The sequence below is a fragment of the Canis lupus genome, chromosome 15 (genome assembly GCF_048164855.1).
Source record: "Canis lupus baileyi chromosome 15, mCanLup2.hap1, whole genome shotgun sequence".
Lineage (NCBI taxonomy): Eukaryota > Metazoa > Chordata > Mammalia > Carnivora > Canidae > Canis > Canis lupus.
Genome location: NC_132852.1, coordinates 5,970,123 through 5,984,249, shown reverse-complemented (window position 1 = coordinate 5,984,249; position 14,127 = coordinate 5,970,123). Strand labels below are relative to the sequence as shown.

Here is a 14,127-nt window from a genome sequence, read left to right as displayed (position 1 = left end):
ATTACCCTAAAACATAAAATTTTAAAAATATTTTAAAAGATAAAAATAGTTAAGTACAATAAATTTAAAAAAAATATAATTATATATAGTTGCAATTAGTCATAGTGTATAGTGCAATTAGCCATATAACTTCATATAATTTTATTTTTATATATGGTAATTCCTTCCTTACTTTTATTACATTTTTTTCTTTTTTAAACCACTAGTTAAATGTTTTCTTTCCAATGTTTATTTTATCATCTATCTATTTATCTATCTACCTATCTTCATCATCATCATCATCTATCTATTTGAAAGTGCATTATTATCCATAAACTGTTTCACAGAGGCTGAGAGCTGTACTTCACTTATCTAAGAGGAACGTGGAGTTGAGAATTTAACAGAGAAGAGTCATATGGTGTATGACTACTTACACTTTCCAAATAGGGCCACTATGACATATCCCACCCCACATGCTGTTACAATATGACAGATAGTCTTACCATTGGCTGAAGGGTTCCATTCCTCTCCACTTTGTTGAATGATTGTTTCTGTATCCCCAAAGAAGATGGCATAAGTAAAGCTATGTGTTTTCCAAAGGCAGGCATAAAAAAAAAATCATGAAATCCTGCCTTGTTCTTTTAAGAATCTTGCTCTTGAAACACAGACATCATGCCGTGAGGAAGCCATATAGTAGCCCCTTAGAGCTGCTCTAGTCTACAGACCAAGATCTAGCCTGTAGCCTGAATCAATCAACACACATATGAAGGAGCAAATCTTCATGTATGCCAGCATCCACCTGTCTAATCATCCTCAGCATGCCAATCACCTCAGCTGACAACATGTGTAGCAAAAACAAGTTATGCTTGCCAATTGCTACTGAAATTACAGTTTCACTATCAAAGTATCTACTGATGGTTATTAAGCCTAGAGTAGGTCATATACATCACCAGACATTGGGAACATTATAATACATGTGCAGTAGGCTTAAAGATCAATTTGTCCATTTTAACAGAAATTTGGATGCTTTGGAAGATATTTCTTTTATTTTTTAAGATTTTATTTATTTATTCATGAGAAACACACAGAGAGAAAGGCAGAGACACAGGCAGAGGGAGAAGCAGGCTCCCTGCAGGGAGCTTGATGCGAGACTTGATCCCGATCCCGGGACTTTGGGATCACACTCTGAGTCAAAGGCAGATGCTGAACTGCTGAGCCACCCAGGCATCCCATTTGGAAGATATTTCTACAAGAAAAATATGAAAGTGATAGGCTGAGTTGGAGTATTTGGAAAGAAATATTTGGTTTAGCATTTTAAAGATCTGTATAAAATTTTGAGAATAGAAATTTATAATAAGCTTGTAGAAATTTATGAAAATGTAAAATAAAATTCAGTTATTAAGTTCAGTTAATACAAATGTTTTCAAAAAAGGAATCATGATGGTATTTTTGACTCATCATTAAGCATTATTATAATGATAATATTATTAACTGAGGATTTAACTTTAAAGGATCATATTTACTGGTAGAAAGATAGCAGTGGATTTTTTAAAACCATGTTTTTCTATTAAAGGATTTATTTAGTCATAAAAATTGATCAATCAAAAATGATATAAACATTTTTATATAGAATGATGACTGTAGATATCAAGAGGATTGCCAACATTTTAACCTTCAGCACTACTGTTTTTTTATAATATACACTTCTATTACTCTAATAAAAATTAACATAATATTTGAAAAAGTATGGACCATGGTCTTTAACAGTTTATTAGTGTATTAGAGTCAATATTATTTGAAATAAAGAAAATAGAATGTCCTCAAAGACCTGTGTCCCTTTCTGTAAATAAATATGACTTTTCCAGGCATTAATTGAGATCTCAGCTATAATCACAAAATACAACTATAAATACCTATATCCTAGTCCTAAATTTATTTCCAATAATCATGATCAAATCTGTGTCTCCATTAAAGAAATCACTGAACCTCAATCATTTTTAGAGGCAAAAGATGCTTATAATAGTATAATAGTATGTTTTAAATAAGGTGAGTCTTTTCTGAGATATTTTTCATGTTATCTTGCTATTCTGCACAAAATATTTAGTTTCCTGAGCATTTTTGTCACACCACAAATTATGAAAGAATTAAACACTTGAAACAAAATATAGAACAGTTTAAAGTATTATTTTATTAGCTTGCCATTGAAAAAAGCAAATGTATGGTACCTGGAAGTATGAGAGAAGATTGAGATTATCTGTAAAGAAAAAAGAATGAGCTATAAAGAGGGTACTGTGCACGCCATGACAGTGTAATACCTACCTGTACAATATGGAATTTCCATCAATTCATTTCATAATTGACTGCAAAGTTTATACATTTTCAGCAATTGAAAGTACTCTCAAAATGCCACAGAGCATTTTCATGTAAGACTATTAAAGGCTTCTGAAGACCCAACCAAGCAGTGAACATATATATACCTGGGATTTTTCTCAATTATATAGAATGTACTTGGTCTTTGGAGTATGAACCACCAAGATATGTGCAAGAAATCTTCATTTTAGGAGAACTTCCACGGAAGTTTTCCATGGGGTCTTTTTCCTCAGGTTATGTAGCCAAGTCAAGCTGCCTCTCAGATTATACCAGGTTAAAGCCACCAGTAAACAAGTCGGCCCTACCCAAGGAGGGGTCAAACTAAAGAATGTTTCAAAAATCATTATTTGACTCATTCCTCCTTATCTTGTCAAGAATTGACACCAGAATCTCCAGTCATCCCTGGAGCTAAGTATGGAGATTTTTTTTTCCAAACTAGCAATAAATAATTCTACTTTATGCATAGTAGGGATTCAGTCAATACTTTTTTAAGATTTTATTAATTTTTGAGAGAGATTGAGCCAGGAAGAAGGACAGAAGGAGAGGCAAACTCCATGGGAGCCCAATGTGAGACTCAATCCCAGGACCGGAGACCTGAACCAAAGGGAGACGCTTAACTGACTGAGCCACCCAAGTGCCCTAGGTAATATTTTTTAAATGCCTGTAGCAGTGTAGAGTCCTACCAAACAGAAACCATAAGGCCCAGTAGGATGAAAACTATGCTCTGATGCAAACTATACTTAATTAAAAATATATATATATGCAAATTAAAACCGGAACCAATACATGCCCTTCTAATAATATGGGAATCTGTAGCAATAATTACCAATAAATGAGGAAGGCCAGTCTATTCATTCATTCAGCCTGTCAATTAACAAGTATTTGTTGAGGACCAGCTATTGCTCTACATGGCACTTCCCCTGCTACTTTATTAATTTTTAAAAAACATGTAAATGTGAACTTTATTGGACACTATGAGTCAATTAAAAATTCACATTATATTCAAATATCGGTTATTATGGTAAGGGGTATTATTATCATGGGGCTTACTGCATTTAAGATATTTCTAAAAGTCATAAAGAGAAGACTGACTTAATATCACAGAAGAAAAGGATTTTGCATTAACATTTTTTTTTGTTTATTTCTTTACCATAAATGCATATATTCTCTAGCATTTGATTTTGACCTGACAATATGACTCTTGGTTTTTGGCAATGAATCTGTGCATTGTCAATTTTATTTTAATTGAAGATCTGAAAAAATATCAATGGCCATAGACCCTGTGTAGACTTAATATCTCTGATCCCTAGTTCATCTTGATAATTTATTAGGTATTGTAACTCATAGAGATCAGCATAAAGGCAACACATTCAACTGTTCTCATAGGTTTTGTCTTTTGAGGGGATAATTATGCAAACCTCAGGAGGTTTTGAACAATAAAATCCTATGATTTTTGCAAGATTGTTATGGATGGAACCTGAGATGTATTTTCCAAGTATTGCAGATTTACATTAAATATTTTAAATATCTATCAAATATAAAAATATGCTTTTCTGCATTACTATTCTTCATAAAATGCTTGCTTGTATTGTTTTTAGGAAGAATATTTTGACTTCTCACTTATAGCCCTACTGCCAAATATGTATCACTTAATAGAGGAAGAAAATAAAAATACGAATTTAAACTGTCCTATGTTTTTCAGAAGACTGTACTTTTATGGCCATTTAGAGCACTGTAACTACTTGTTTTTTGCTCTCCTTGCCAAATTTTTTCCCAAGCCACAAATGTCAGTTCCTACTCATCTGCTGCTCTGTTTCTTACTGACACCCTACAGATTGCTTGAGTTGTATTCCAGCTCAAATTGGATCATTTGAGTAAAAAAGGAATTTTAAAATCTGTTGCTTGTTTCTTTAACTTCTTTTACCTCCTTCCCATACAACTTTATACTATTGTAAATAGAAATTTCTATTTATAGATCCCAGGAAATCTTTAATTTAAAATAAGAATTGTATATGTCAAAGATTTTAAAATGCCAATCAATCATGTAGACATTTAAAGTAATGGACACAATAGTTCTATAAAAACAAAAAAAATACTTTTATTAAAATGAATTTTAATAGCATGATTTCGATTATTTTCAAGTAGTTTAAGATAAACTGTCTTTGGTAAAAGGAAATCTAAAAAAATTCTCAACACTTTAGAATACTTTAAATGATTGATGATCTTTTGCAATATTTTATGAACATCTAATTCTAACAAAAATTTAATGATTCGGGATCCCTGGGTGGCGCAGCGGTTTGGCGCCTGCCTTTGGCCCAGGGTGTGATCCTGGAGACCTGGGATCGAATCCCACGTTGGGCTCCCGGTGCATGGAGCCTGCTTCTCCCTCAGCCTGTGTCTCTGCTTCTCTCCCTCTCTCTCTCTCTCTCTCTGTGACTATCATAAATAAATAAAAATTTTTTAAAAAAGAAAATCTTAAAAAAATAAAAATTTAATGATTTGGAATCAACCACAGTCAGTCACTGACATCACTCAGTGGCATTCTAAAGTATGCAAGAATTTATTACCATTACCATATCTTCTATATATATGGTTTCCCATTTTTAGTAGCATTGTAGCTCAACGATATACAAGATCCAATATTTTCATGTTCACCCCAAGTCTTACTTTTAGGATTAAAAAACAAAAAAAAATGTATAATTCATTCATATTTAGGCCAACTTTGAAATTTTACTCTACATATATATTACTTGAAAGCTTGTCTAATAGCTAATTTCAGTCTTCACTAGCAGAAATACAATATATGTCTAGAAGTATTTAAATAATTCTCAAACATAGTAATTCTGATTCCAGGTGTCCTCAGACCATGTTTTAGGAACATCATACAAAATATTAGGTGATTAATTACAGCATGAACTATTTACCACCCATAAGAATTTTTTTTTACTGGGCACCAGGGTGGCTCAGTGGTTGAGCATATGCCTTTGGCTCAGGTCATGATCCTGGGATCCTGGGATCGAGTTCCACATCAGGCTCCCTGGATGGAGCCTGCTTCTCCCGCTGCCTGTGTCTCTGCCTCTCTCTGGGTCTCCTATGAATAATTAAAATCTTTTTTTAATGTGCTATATCACTCACACACAATTCTGGTAATTCAGTAGTAAGCATTCTAAATCATATGACTGGACTTGGTGGGTTCATCATTTTTTAGATAGAGAATAAATTCCTTAAGGATGTTAGATGTCTGGACAATCCAAAGCCCCTTTTGAAGTGTGATGCTATCCATAGTTTAGCAGCAGTTACAGAAAATGTTAACTTTTGGATTTATCTAAGAATGCATTTTTTTCTTCCTGTATGTTCTAAAGTATCTTATAAATTCTTTGTAGTATAACTGCAAAGCAGTGGTGATTCAAAACTGCAGATTGGAAGTAGCATTGCCATTAATTATAGGACAGCAGAAACAATTGAAGAAGGATGAATAGGAGTCTTTATTCAGAAAATATTTAGTGGCTGACATTGTAGTGGTATCAATATCTATAGTATGATGATAATATTAGGCAACTGAAAAGGAATGGGAAAGAAAGTTATTATATACCACTAAAGAAAAGAGTTGCATCATATTGCTTTATAAGTGCAAATTTAGTTTTACATATAAAAGAAGAAAATGGATGCTATCTTTACATATCTGAAAGGGTAATGTCTTATTCTTCATTTAGTCAGAGGTCTGCAGGAGTCCTGGGTAACTATAAGTATCTAGCATCATTTCTGTAAGATTTCATTTGAAAAATGAGGGATGTGCTTAATAATAATCCATTGGTTTAAAGAAGAAAGAGCTAACCTTTATGAACTAGATTCTCAATTTCTTGAGGTTATTGAACTATTTCTCCATATTAGCAAGCATGACTCAGAAATGTGGTTTAGAACTCTTGAATTATTTATTGAGAGTTTATTTTTTAATATTTTATTTATTTATTCATAGAGACACAGAGAGAGAGAGAGGCAGAGACACAGGCAGATGGAGAAGCAGGCTCCATGCAGGGAGCCTGATGTTGGACTCCATCCAGGTTCTCTAGGATCACGCCCTGGGCTAAAGGCAGTGCTAACCCACTGAGCCACCTGGGCTGCCCTTATTGAGAGTTTAAAAAAAGATTTTTAAAACTGCAAGAGATACATTCATAAGCACTATAATTAAATATAGAGAGAAGAAAAAAAATATGTTCAAATGACCCAAAGGAAGGCAAGATAAAAAACAAAGGGACAACAAACAGAGGACACATTTAAAAAAATGACAGAGCTGTACCATCTCAGAAGTTATATTAAATATAAGTGATACTAATATACCTCCCCCCAAAAAGAAAGACTGATAGAGTGGATTAAAAAATAAGACCCAACTTTGTCCTCTTCAAAGATTTATTTGAGCGTAAGAGGGACAGAGAAAGAGAATCTCAAGCAGACTCCCTGCTGAACATGGAGTGAAGCTGGACTCTATTGCAGGACTCTGAGATCATGACCTGAGCCAAACACAAGGGTCAGGTGCACAACTGACTGAGCCATCCAGGCGCCCCCCAACTCTGTGCTCTTTATAAGAAATTCATATCAAAGTCAAATTAAATGACATAGGTACATGGAAAGTAAAAAAAAAAAAAGGCAAACCAAGAAACAGGCTCTTAACTATAGAAAGCAAACTGATGTTATCAGAAGGGAGGTGGGGGTGGGAGATAAGTTAAGAAAATAAATAAAAACAAAACAAAAGGAAAACATACAGATGATAGTAAAGAAAATTACTAGAGACAAAGTGAGGATAAAAGGACCAATCAGGAAGATATAATGATTGAGATGTGTACATACCAAACAGTAGAGTTTCAATACAAATGAAGCTAAAAACTTTTAAGATCTACTCTCTTAGCAACTTTCCGATATGCATTACAGTATTAGTAACCTAGTTACGATGTTGTACATTATATCGCCAGAATTCATTTATCTTATTAGTAGCAGTTTATATCTTCTGATCGCCTTTACCCATTCCCTCCAAGCGCCCTTGACTTTGGGAACCAACAATTTGCTTTACATTTCTATGAAAGATTTTTTTTTGAGATTCCACATATAAGTTAGATAATATATAAGTGTCCTTTCTCAACAACCTGACTTATTTCATGTATTATAATGGCTCTCAAGTTCATCCATGTTATCATGATATATTACATTTTCTTTATCCATTTATTCACTGATGGGCACTTAGATTGTTTCCATGTCTTGGTTATTTAAATAATGCTACAGGATACATAGTGCTGTAGATATCTCCTTGACATAGTGACTTTGTGTCCTTTGGATATATACCAAGAAATGGAATTGCTGTGTCATATGGTAGTCCTATTTTTAACTTTTTGAGGAACCTCCATACTGTTTTCCATAGTGGCTGCACCAGTTCACATTCCCACCAACAGTGCATACGGGTTCCATTTCATTTATCCTTGTCAATACATTATGTCTTATATTTTTGATGTAGGTCATTCTAATAGTATGAGATCACATCTCATTGTGGTTTTGTTTTGCAGCTCTCTGATAATTAAGTGATATTGAGCACTTTTCCTGTACTTCTTAATTGTCTATGACCCTTCTTTGGAAAAAATGTTTATTCAATTCCTCTGACCATTTTTGAATCATTGTTGTTGTTGTTGTCATTGAGTTATATGAGCTCTTTCTCTCCTTAAGATAGTAACCACATATCACATACGTCATTAGTAAATATTTTCTTCCACTCCATAGGTTACTATTTCTTGTTTTTGATGGTTTCTTTTGCTGTGCGGATTTTTAGTTTGGTGTAGTTCCACTTGTTTATTTTCGGTTTTGTTGTCTTTGCTTTTAGTATCACTCTAAAAATGAATTTATTTTTGTTAATTAAGTTGTTTTCTACTACCTGTACTCTCTTGATAGTAATAGATTTCATAATACTTCCTAAATTTCAAATCAATGATTGCTATATCGAGATGTAATACAAAATCAATTATGGATGATATAACAATTAGATAAAATAGCTAGATAAAATGTTGTTGTGCTTCCCTGTGTCACGTAATTACTGTGATATGTATTAGAAAGAATAAAATACTATAATGTCAACAATAAATGTGCATGTATTTTTGAAAACCTATTGATAAATACAAAAAACTACAAACCTGCAAGAGCAGATAAAGATTGTTATGCATATGAAGGGTTTATTCTTTGAAAAACTGCTTAGTAAAGATACCACAATATAATCTGTGCATTCTCCTCCTTTATGAGACTCTTTCACACATCACATTGGAATGGATTATACTGACAACAAGGCTAAGCAATACAGTGTCTGTTTCTGTTACCACAACAACAGTAGTCTTTACATGGCATGGTTTTCATTCTGTGTTCCTGTTAATCTTTCTTTCTTTCTTTATTCATTTTTAAAGACATTGATAGAAGGCACATAATCTTTGTATACAGTAAACATTACAATTTGAATAACTATGCTGAGGTGGAATTTTACATGACAGTAGGGAATTCACATGAGAGCAATTGAAACACATCACTTTATTATACTTAGGAGTGTAACACTTAATTTTTATTTTATCACTGGATGTCAGGTACCTAGCCTGATTCTGTTTCCAAGTCTGTAATTTTGGAACTCTTTAAAATATTTTTGTTGGCTTATTTTAACAAAAACTTTATTCAAAACTGCAATGAAGTTTTATTAATATTAGAATTACCTCAAATTTTGAATATCTTAGATAATTATTGTGTTTAGTGACTTCATAAAAAGAAAATGACTGAAGTTCTTTTTGTCTGGCCATTGTAATATTTCATGAAAGTATTTTTCATGTTATAATATCTGGTATGCATATTATAGCTCTATGTACACATATATAACTATATCTCTATGTGCATATATTTTTCTGTCATTGTTTTTATTACTAAATGTGTTAAACTTAAAATGAAAATTAAAATAGGGATCCCTGGGTGGCGCAGCGGTTTAGCGCCTGTCTTTGGCCCAGGGTGCGATCCTGGAGACCCGGGATCAAATCCCACATCGAGCTCCCGGTGCATGGAGCCTGCTTCTCCCTCTGCCTGTGTCTCTGCCTCTCTCTCTCTCTCTCTCTCTCTGTGACTATCATAAATAAATAAAAATTAAAAAAAATAAAGTATTAAAAAAAGAAAATTAAAATATAACTCTTTTAGCTTTGTATTTATTGCATTTTAATTATATCTCATGTGTCAGGGAGATGGTACTATTGCTGCTTCTTTTAATGTATGAAAAATATGACCAGAAAAATATTTGAGAAACACATGAGAAAGAGTCGGTAGTACTTTTCATATTTCATAATGAAAAAAGAAATATTTCTTTCTTTAATTCCGTATCATCAGGCAGGATTACTGTCTTGATTTTTATCAAGTTTTATGAAAGTTCACAGGTGTGAAAGTCATACTCTTCTATAATTTAATCTATCATGGTTCCCAGACAAGCTGAAAATGAGAAGAGTAGTTGTAAGTTAAATTTAGACGACTAATTTTTTTTGTAAATTTAAGTTAGAAATTTAATTGATAAGAATGATAGTGAGGTATTTTAGAAGACCTACATTGTGGAAGTGTAAGATACAGATAAAACGAAACATATATGTGAAGACTAATGTCAGGAATGATAAAACAAGAAAGCATAGGAAGTAAGAGAGAAAGTTTGGAGAAGATCAAAACAAAGTTAAAATTGTAATACTTAGACCCTGATATATAGTCTTAACAGGAGTCTAATTTAATGCTGAGTGATTCTGAACTATTGAATTAAACTGAGATAAAATTCTTTAAACCACATCATTCACCTTCTGAATATAATACAGTGAATTAGTGTCGCCTTATACATTATTCTTTGCTCATCTCAGCCAACAGTAAAATTCTTCACCAGCACTGCTTCAATATACCTTTTACAAATATCTCTGCAACTCAAAAAAAAAAATATCTCTGCAACTCTTTCATATTCCTTTGCCTAGCCTTGGCACTAATACTTCTGATAAACTTCATTTCTGCCCTATTGTAATAACAGTAGGTGTAGAGCTTATTTTAATGTCAGTTTTGGGAAAGATATGCATAAAGCATAAATTTTTCTTATACTCACATTGAATTTCAAGCCTTAAAAAAAATCTTGCTTGTCCTATGAATGAAAATGTTGAATAGAAAAAGTAGTTTTTTTCTTTCCATTTATTTCAATTCTAAACAATTAATTGGTTATTTTAGTAAAACTATAATTTTTTCCATTACCCAATTAACTTTTCCCTCTATTCATGCAATAAAAAAAAAGTCAACACATTCACAATTCATTTTTGATATTCCCAAACAGAGCCAACATCCTTAGAGTAAGATCATAGTTTCCAGGATGTCTACCTACTTACAAGAGTATAAGAAAGACATTCACACAAACGACTAAAGCCAAATTTTCTTATGGTTTCTTTTCCTTTTATTAGGGGATAAAAAGTTCAACATCAGAAAAACATCCTATTTCCTGAAGGTGCTCAATTCCATCAATAGGAGTTAAGAGAAGACCTATGACATATGTGCAACTTGCCCCTTCCTAACAGAGTAGAATAACCCCCTTCATCCTTGCTAGACATACATATCCCAACTAGGACATTGAGCATCAGCATCACAGATCAAAAAAGCAACAATGTGATTGAAATAAGAACCTACCTTCCCCAGCCCACATGTTTCTTTAAACAGAGATTAAGAGAAATCTTAGATACCCATTCTTCTCTCCATCCTTTCACCCTGTTTCTCCATAATTCTATGCAACAAGCCCACCAGGATGATTGGGAATTAAATTTCTTCCATATCAGTGACAATAGGAATCACAGGTCAATCTTAACTCCAAGACTCTAAGTTTTATACGTTTTTCGGGTTTCTATCAGTTTCTCTTCCCTATTACTCCCCCACACTCTTGAAGACTCTTCAGTGTTCCCTTATAATTGGAAGTTGCCCAGATCCTCAATGTCTTCTTTGAACATTCTTCTCAACATTTTGCTCTGTTGTGAATTTGGCCTTCCCCGAAAGTTAGTGTTTTCCTTGAAGTTCACTCAAGTGGTGGCTCATTGTTGTTTGTTTCTTTTCTGAATCAGAGAACACTAGTAGGATAAATGCTAAAAATGACACCTGGGCACATAATTTTCAAACTACCCGGAAAATAAAGCAAAAGATAAACTCCTGAAAGAAACCAGAAGTTGAGGAAAAACACTTTACCGATAGAAAAACAGCACTTAGAATTGCATCCTACTTCTAAGAAACTATGCAAGCAAGAAAAAAGTGAACTACATATTTAAAACATTGAGAGAAAAATAACATCAACATAGAATTTTTTACCCTACAAAATTATGCTTCAAAAGTGAAGGAGAAATAAAGGCTATTTTAGACAAATAAAATTGAGGGAATTAGTTGCCAGTAGATGTGCACAAAACTTTGAGAGTTTCTTTAGAGTGAATAGAAATGATACACATTGGAAACTAATTTCCACATAAAGAGAGAGCATTAACGAAGTAAGGGAAGGCAAAATTTAAACTGTTCCTATTGTTAATTGATCTAACCGAGAACAATTTGTTCAAAATGATACCAACAATGAATTTGATTATACATACTTATATATATATATGTATATATATATATACACATATATATATATATATAATGAATATATACATGCTTGTGGATGCCCATATACAAGTAAATTGAAAGACACAAGACAAGAGAAAACAGGAGGGGACTAGGATTGTGGTGTTATTATAAAGTACTCACAGTATCTGTTAAATGACATACCGTTGTTTGAAAGTGGTCATGGATTAGTTGTAAATGTATATTGCAAACTACAGGGCAACTAGGAGAAAAAATATTAAAAACAAACAAATCAAGTATTGATATGCTATAAAAAAAGGAGAAAAATGTAACTGTAACTGTCCAGTTAAAACCACAAAACACAGAAAAAGAGTGGAAGACAAAAATAAGAACAGGGCAAAAATAATAACACTAAAAAACAATAACAGAAACAAATGTGTATATATAGAGAGATAGATATATGCTTGATCCTCCTTTAATTTTGAATGCAGCCACTTTTTTTCCCTTCCTCTCTTATGATCTCACAGGATGAAAATTCCCTTAACTGACTTGATGGCTTTTCAGTTTCCAATGGAGTAGAAAAATATTTGCCACTCTGCAGAATAATTGCTATTTAGAGAGATGCACAGTGAAACTTTATGGACAGAGAAAGGTGTAAAGGTTCAGAGGTGTTTTTTAAAAAGAAGCAACATTTAGACTGACATTTAAGGTTGTGAAAGAATCTAATAAACTGGTTGGTGAGTTCAGGCCATCTAAGAATAACAAGATTGAGGATATTATATTTATCAGCATTCTTTAGAGTGGGGAGCCACTCATTTAAAAAAAGCAGCAATTTGTTCAGTACTTGGCCTACACTCAGTATATACTGCTGGAACCCAGACTTTAGAGAAATTTGTTGAAATTCTCTGTACAACAAAAAGGATAAATTTGATCCATTCAGTAAGAAAGGATGAAAAGCTGAGGACTGTTTGAAGGAGGGCAGAGGAGATCCAAAAAATGCAAGAAAAGAAAAGATAGAAAACCAAGAGCATCATGGATGAAAAAGTTTCTTGAGGAAAGAATATTTTTGCTATGTGATGCCTGAGATACATACACTCTTCTTCAACTTTATCAAATTTTAGTAAAGTACATATTGCTTACCAGTGCTTCTTATTGTAGGAAAATTTTAAGATGGATTGAACTCAGAGAGAGGAAGAGCTTATATTCACATCTTTGCGAATGCATGGCATGTCAGGTGAAAAGCTGGAGGAAAAATATTTCAGTTGGTATCAGGGTTAACTGAGATCTGTCATTTTAGAAATTACTCTTTTTTTAAAAATTGAGCTTTATTTATGAAAATAAAAATTGTAACTTAACAGATGCCTTATGAATTAAATTAGCTAATTCTGTAGGATATTTCTCGCCTTATAAATTTCTTTTTTCATATACTATAGACCTAATGCTTTGTGGAACCTGCTTTGGGAAAAGATGGCTTCACTACCAAAAATGAACGTCAACAAAAAGAAAAATATCTGAATACAAATGAAATCTGTAACTATTTATGGAAAATATTTTCTATTAACCAACCAAGTAGAAATAGCTAGAACAAAAGGAAAGATTTTATTTACAGTGTTTTCATTCCTTAAAATAAGGGCCCGTGAATGGCTTTTTGTCCTTTCCTTTTTTAAGTCAGTATTATTAGTCAGAATAGGCTGGGTTAATGCAATAATAAATAAACCCTGAAGACCTTAGTGCTTAAGCCAAGAACAACTTTGTGTGTATGTATTTCATACTTTGATGATTTGAGAAAAAAATATGTAATGTTATAGATAAGTAGGGAGATAGATGACAGTTGAGTGACTCTCCTTTTTTTTCTAATTTTTTTTTATTTATGATAGTCACAGAGAGAGAGAGAGAGGCAGAGACACAGGCAGAGGGAAAAGCAGGCTCCATGCACCGGGAGCCCAATGTGGGATTTGATCCCGGGTCTCCAGGATTGCGCCCTGGGCCAAAGGCAGGCGCCAAACCGCTGCGCCACCCAGGGATCCCCGAGTGACTCTCCTTTATAGCATGATACTCTTTAAAATTTGGGCTGTTTGGATGTTCTAATTCTATCATCTATTAACTACTCAGATGAGAGAATTTGGAAAAAATAGTTATAAACAATCAAACTATCTATGATACGGGAGA

General features: G+C 33.1%; 1 long non-coding RNA gene across 1 annotated transcript in view; it reads left to right on the top strand.

The window, feature by feature from the left end:
• Positions 1 to 13,707, top strand: part of LOC140604581 (uncharacterized) — a 96,154-nt gene extending 82,447 nt beyond the window's left edge. Inside the window, exon 3 of the long non-coding RNA XR_012007401.1 lies at positions 13,392 to 13,707. This is a non-coding gene — a long non-coding RNA (uncharacterized lncRNA). The remainder of the gene's footprint in view (positions 1 to 13,391) is intronic.
• Positions 13,708 to 14,127: the final 420 nt, after the last annotated feature.